Source organism: Lepisma saccharinum, chromosome 6 (assembly GCF_977018435.1).
Source record: "Lepisma saccharinum chromosome 6, izLepSacc3.1, whole genome shotgun sequence".
NCBI classification, from domain to species: Eukaryota; Metazoa; Arthropoda; class Insecta; order Zygentoma; family Lepismatidae; genus Lepisma; species Lepisma saccharinum.
This window is the reverse complement of record NC_139234.1, coordinates 15,251,987-15,258,448: the sequence shown is the minus strand read 5'-3', so window position 1 is coordinate 15,258,448 and position 6,462 is coordinate 15,251,987. Positions and strand designations below refer to the sequence as shown.

The 6,462-nt window shown below is 36.6% G+C and overlaps 1 non-coding gene across 1 annotated transcript; it reads left to right on the top strand.

Annotated features, from left to right (window-relative positions):
• Positions 1-621: 621 nt before the first annotated feature.
• Positions 622-696, top strand: TRNAA-UGC (transfer RNA alanine (anticodon UGC)). The gene has a single exon. It is a non-coding gene; the product is annotated as a tRNA-Ala (tRNA).
• The last annotated feature ends 5,766 nt before the right edge of the window (positions 697-6,462 follow it).

Below are 6,462 nucleotides of genomic sequence, written 5' to 3'. Positions count from 1 at the left end.
ATGGCCTTCATGTGAACTAGAGATCTTATCTTAAAAGCATTGTACCGTAATGAAAATATTCTTAAACTTAAAACTAATGTCAAACTTAAGAATATAGTTTAAAATCAACCAGTTCTCACGCAAGGCAAGGGAAAATTAATTTTAATAAAAATGAACACTAATTATGTTCTTGGAGCAAATACTAAACTTTACGCTGTAAAGTACAATCTCAAACTTGCTGCACTCGCTATAATACAACCTTGTATGTTGATCTTCACTTTGCGCTGAGTGGCCATTCACATTATCCGCCAATCACGACTCCGGGTTCGAATCCTTTCATGGGAGTGTTCCTTTGTAAGTTTCTACTCATTAATTTTCTTTAATCACCATTTATTCTCTCTTTGTCCTGATTAGCATAAAGAGACACAAAAGCGACTAAAAATTTGGAAAATTATAACGAAAGACATAGGATTATTTACTGCAGAAACTTGTAACAAATAATCATCAGGTATGAGTAACGTTCTTTCAAGTTGTTTCATTATTGCTGTTTCACTACACAAAATATGCATTTTACATTATGATATTGCTTCTAAGTTGTAAACCTTATTTTCGAACCGGAAAGTAATCATTACTTGAGAGAGGACCTCCCACATGGCGCAGTGGTAGCGTCATTGCCTTGCAATCAAGAGGTCCCGGGTTCGATACCCGGTGGAGGCACAAGTGGTTCAGATCCCACTTTAAACTGTAGGTTCAGTCCCGATTAGCCTTAGTGTGCATAAAGTGGACTTAAAACAGCAACTCATTACTTGAGAAGGGTGTATTGAAGCCTCTTATAGTATTCGAATTTTTATTTAGAGTCGCTTTTCTACCACTTTTGAGTAAACACGACGACGATGATGAGTGACGATTAAGAAATTAGTGAATCGAAACTCACAAAGAAAGCCATGTAGATCCGCGTAATCAAGGGGCGATGAGGGCATTTACCCCTTCGAATTATGAAATGTTTTAATGTGATGCTATATAAAACCTATCAAACTAATTGACGAATTAATTTTATTTCGTCCTTGCATAAATGAATGGGTTGTTCGCGGAGAGAGGCAGGCTCCAGTCTGCCATATTTGGTAATTGAACCCAGGTAGTTTTATAACAATTGATGCAAGTCTACCAGACATCCAGATTTAGTTGGGACAGTCAAATCTTTTTAATCCTTGTCCCGAGTTTCTTCTAACTAACCGTCGCACCCTGGTTTTTCAGTCAAAAAAATGGTTTATAATCTCTCATCTCGTAATCGTCGCATTGGTGCGTTAGAGAACGAAACCAATTATAGCGGCGCATGATCTTTCGACACAGTTTCGCAATACTCTGGTAAATTTTCTCAGGTGTAATATTTCGACTATAATGCACAAATCAATAACAACTAATGTCTTACTTTTTTGTTTCATACCGAAAAAAGGCTTACTGTCACAAATAAATTATGTTTGTCGTTTTAGACTATTCAATTTCAACTTATTTGCTAGTATTTCATTCATCCTAATATTGCACCAAAGGCAGTTTACATCGTAATAAATAATTTTTAACTGATCAGAACTATATTTTTAAAAGCTTCACATAATGGTCACACCCCTTTAAAAATTTCGACCAATATGTGTTGGATAGTATGGGAGCAAGAACTCGCCTCCACTGTTGATTAAAGGAAATTTGAAAACACTGTTAAGGAATACAGTACTATTAGAATACTATTAGAATACTTCTAAGAATATATGTAAACATCAAACATGAAGCTGTACGACGTATGCGAGGTATCTATCAGTGAGATTGATTTGTTCCGTTACTTTAGATTTTAATGTAGCATCTCTATAATTGTATGTCTAACTGTAATACTACTATAGTAAAGTTATCGGTCACATCTGACACTCCAACAAACAACATTTCGCATCTTTTCTTTGTTCCAATTAGGATATGTCCCCCCCCCCACCCACCCAAGACACATGATAATTCCCGTCTATGGGCCTGCCTATGTCTTCTTTCTTTATTTGAAGCCGGAACCTTGATGGTGACTGACATCGTGAGTACACAACTCAACGTTTCGGGCCACAGAGACTGTTCTCAATGTTCTCATGCGTGACCTTGTAATGAAGAGATCCCGGGTCTATTCTCTGTGCGCCTACACACACACACACACACATATATATACATATATATATATGTGTGTGTGTGTGTGTGTGTGTGTGTGTGTGTATAAACATTCGTTTATAAACAGTCCAATTTAGCCTGGCTCAGCTCAGCACAAGAGTGGAGGAATTTGAGAATAATAAGAAAAATATATAGTTCCACTTTGACTAACACTTGTCGTTAACGACTGATTCGACTAATATTAGTCGAAAGACTAATATTAGTCGAAAGACTAATATTAGTCGAAAGACTAATTCGACTAATATTAGTCGAAAGACTAATTCGACTAATATTAGTCGAACGACTAATTCGACTAATATTAGTCAAACGACTACTTCGACTAATATTAGTCGAACGACTAATAAGTCGAAAAAATTAGTCGAAATTCGACTAATATTAGTCAAACGACTAATTCGACTAATATTAGTCGAAAAAGTAGTCGACTAATTTTTTCGACTAATTAGTCGATATTTTGTTTCGACTAACGACTAATTAGTCGATGGTGGAAATTAGTCGATGGTGCCCATCACTAGAAATTATACAACATAAGCTAAACGAATATATTTCTTTATTATTTAATTTTAATACTTGATAAGTCTTTCGGGGGGGTCCGGGCCCCCCTAAATACGTCCTTGGACCGCATATAGGTTAAATGTAGCTTATGTACTATATCGACCACTGGGTAAAGGGTAGTGAATGTAATGTGCCACGAAGCTGGATATCCTAGGTTTGAACTCTTATAAATGGGGATTTAAACCCTTATGAAACAGGGAAAATGTGTTACAAATTTTCGTTTCTGAACTCCGATTAATCCAACATGCCAGAAAGTTCGGGGGGGGGGGTTGAACCCTAAAAAAAAACCTCTAAATACGGCCATGGACACAATGTAAGGATTTTCTCTCCAAAAGATGGGGATTAGAAGTCCATGCAGCTGCATCATCCACTTTCGAGCCTAGATTATAGCTGCTTAGAGTGGATTCCCAGTCAGATCGCTAAAAGATCTCACCAAAATATGAGTCAAAGCTGTGCCAAAATATGATTTCTCACCGTAAAATTAGCCAACTGATTGAAATCTTGTCAAAAAATAGTCCCAAAATTAGAATCTTGTCACAAGATTTAGGCAAAAAGTTAAGACCTAGCCAAAATATGGTCTAGACGGAATTTAACGAAACTACTTGCTTCATGCTCCGTAGACGGTAATTCAAAGCTTGGATTAACCTTAAAGGCTTTCATTCTGTTATCTCACAAAAGAACCTTCGTTTCAATGTAGAGGGGGCCTGACAATTTTTAAAGAAAAACCCGGTTCCGAATAGAACGGGAAGTTGAGTTCAGCATACAGTTGGAGAGTGTTGAGTGGATATGTTTTGCTTATGAGCGCTGTGTATAGGGACTCCAGCGCGATAAACTGAAGAATTGCCTCTGCACGAGCAATGCAGGCAACCTGTCACGTTTTGTCCACACGATGTCCGGAAGTAACGTTCTTACCATGTGTTACTTTAAATATGAATATTTTCTTTCATAGTTCTAGTATGGGGGTTATTCCTGAGTAAACAAAAAATGATCGATCAGACAATTCGATTATTGATTGCGGGGAAAGAACTTCCGGTATGGCAAGTTTTCCAATGTAAATAAGTGGAATTCAGATCGTCACCGAGCTTATTTTCTTATAAAAGATCGGAAACAAAATGGATCACTTGAAATTTTTGAGTGATATAGAGAAACAAAGGTACCTAGAAAGATTGGCGATTTCCCAGATTCTTTGGATGCAGAAATAATGGACAATACTAATATTTTCCAATGCAATGTTGATCTTTCGTATTTGAAAATACCTCCAGGTTGATATGAAGCTTACATTAATTATAAACAATGAAATACTTCGATTTCAACAGTAAAATAAATAATAATAATTACTATGGTCAAAATTATTGTTATACACTAATAATATACACCTAATTAATACATTTTATTCTAATTTTATTATTATTGTTAATGATTATTATTTTCATGATATTTGATCCACAAACCAATTGAATATCCAGTACAAATATTTTCCTTTAATACTTTTACATTTCGTAGTTACTATACTGAAATCATGGAGAGTTATTGTATTTTGTTATTAACTTTTGCAAGTGTCGCTCAAGAAAGGACTTTAGAAGTTAGAAAAAATACTCACAAAGTTTATATTGTGTGACCTCATCTAAAATTATAATTTCTCGAATTCCGAAAACTATGCAACCATTTATTCTTTGAATTAAATGGTAGAATACGAAAAAATATCCTGGCTCCTGTATTTTTCACTCATTTTTTCGATCTAATGCATATTTTACATTGATTACTCTGTTCGAATACTAACGAAGTGAACTTTATTTCTGTTATTAACAATAAAAATAACAAACTTCCTGCTTTTTTGCAACTTGAAATGAAGGATGCCAATTTCCAGAGGGGGCGAGGAGGGGTCGACTGATATACCGACGCCCATGGAGAGAGCGCTTGCTGCTTATAAATAGTTCCAACTTTTAAATTTAATCAACACATTTGCGTTAAGACGATTATAATTTTCGAAACACGTAAAATATTTTCATTTGATTTTATGAAGTGCCCACTGCAGAGCCTACTGCCTCGTGTTTGTGTCCAATCTTTTCGCTTTACTGCCTCAATCCACTGATTTTTCCGTATCGGGTCTGTCTGAAAAGGATGCGTAGATATCTGAGGACAATTGTTTGTTCTCTATCTCATGTTGAAACCAAAAGCCACACAAATCTTGTCGCCTTTTCCGAAGGCACTTCTTTTACACCATTGAATTCAGTGTTATTCTTTTCAAAACCGGAAGTGCAGTCCCCGCCAGAGCCAAGGAAGCACAGAAATGTAAACATCCGGTGAATAGCGCCGATAAAAAATTCATTACACACTAATAGAGCAATATTATCTGCACTTAAGTTGAAATTTATACTTTTATATGAGTAGTTAATAATTACACATTTTTTTGTGTAAGAAATTCTCCAAATTCGATTAGCGTTTGGTTTAATTGCATTTGTCGTGTACTGCTGTTACGTGTTGCAGGTTAGTGTCCAGTTTGTACTTCCAAGGTAACAAACAATACAGCTCACTTAGATTTCAATTACATTCAAGAGATCCAAAAATATCATGATAGAGTGAGGCCTACGGAATAATATAACATTTTCTCTAACGGCTAGTGGATCGCTGTAATGATAATTAAGCACACTAACAAGGGAGGTTATCTAAGTGCCCAACCTACGATTTCCATGAAACTTGGCAGGTGTATAGAGGGGCCCAAAGGAAGTCATACGTGTTTTTTTGCATCGGCTAAAAAACGGTTTTAGGGGGCAAAACCCGCCTCAAATGTCAAAATGAGGACAAATTGAAGTGAGGATCTGACCACTATGTCCCCCTCCGATTTCCATGAAACTTGGCATGTGTATATTACGTGGTTTCGGGGTCAGATCCACACTTCAATTTCTCCTCATCTTGACATTTGAGCGGTGGGGGGGCACCTAAAACAGTTTTTTAGCTGAAACACAAAACATGTACTTCTTCCTTTGGGCCCCTCTATACACCTGCCAAATTTCATGGAAATCGGAGGGGGACACAGGGGTCAGATCCCCACAGACATCGGCAAAAAAATGGGGCACATAGATCCTGAAATGCTCGCTAGCCCGCATGGCGTTATGTTGTTGCCTAACTCTACGGCGTTGTGAAAAATCATTACAAAGCGTTCTTTTTACACTAAAGCGAGACACCTAATATGCAGTGTTTCAAACGTCACGCAATTCTAAGTTTGATCACTTCTAATTCGAAAGCCGTAAAATTGCTTACACCTGTATTTTTACGTTTCTACGTCCTTGTAATACTTTTACTTGTCTATTTGTGCAGTAACTCCTAGAAATTAATTAATGGGGAAATTTGGGATAAATATGTGTCCAAAATGTCAATTTCGGGAGAGAAAAGGAAGTTACAATAGCAGGATCAAAATTGGAAGTTTTTGAACTCTTATAAATGGGGAAAACAGGGAAAATGTGTTACAAATTTTAGTTTCTGAACTCCCATTAATCCAACATGCCAGAAGTTTGGGGAGGGGGTTAAACCTACCCCCCCCCCTCTTGGAGCACTTTACAGGTTTTGTTATCCATTTCATGAGCGAAGTAACCACATTCGGCTATCTTGTAACTAATATGACCGTAATTTCGGATTTTATATCGATTCAGAAAAAAGTGTTATTTATTATATCAATACTGAAAGCTATCAATATTGAAATGTGCACATTTGAAAGAGGAAGATGCAGAATATACGGAG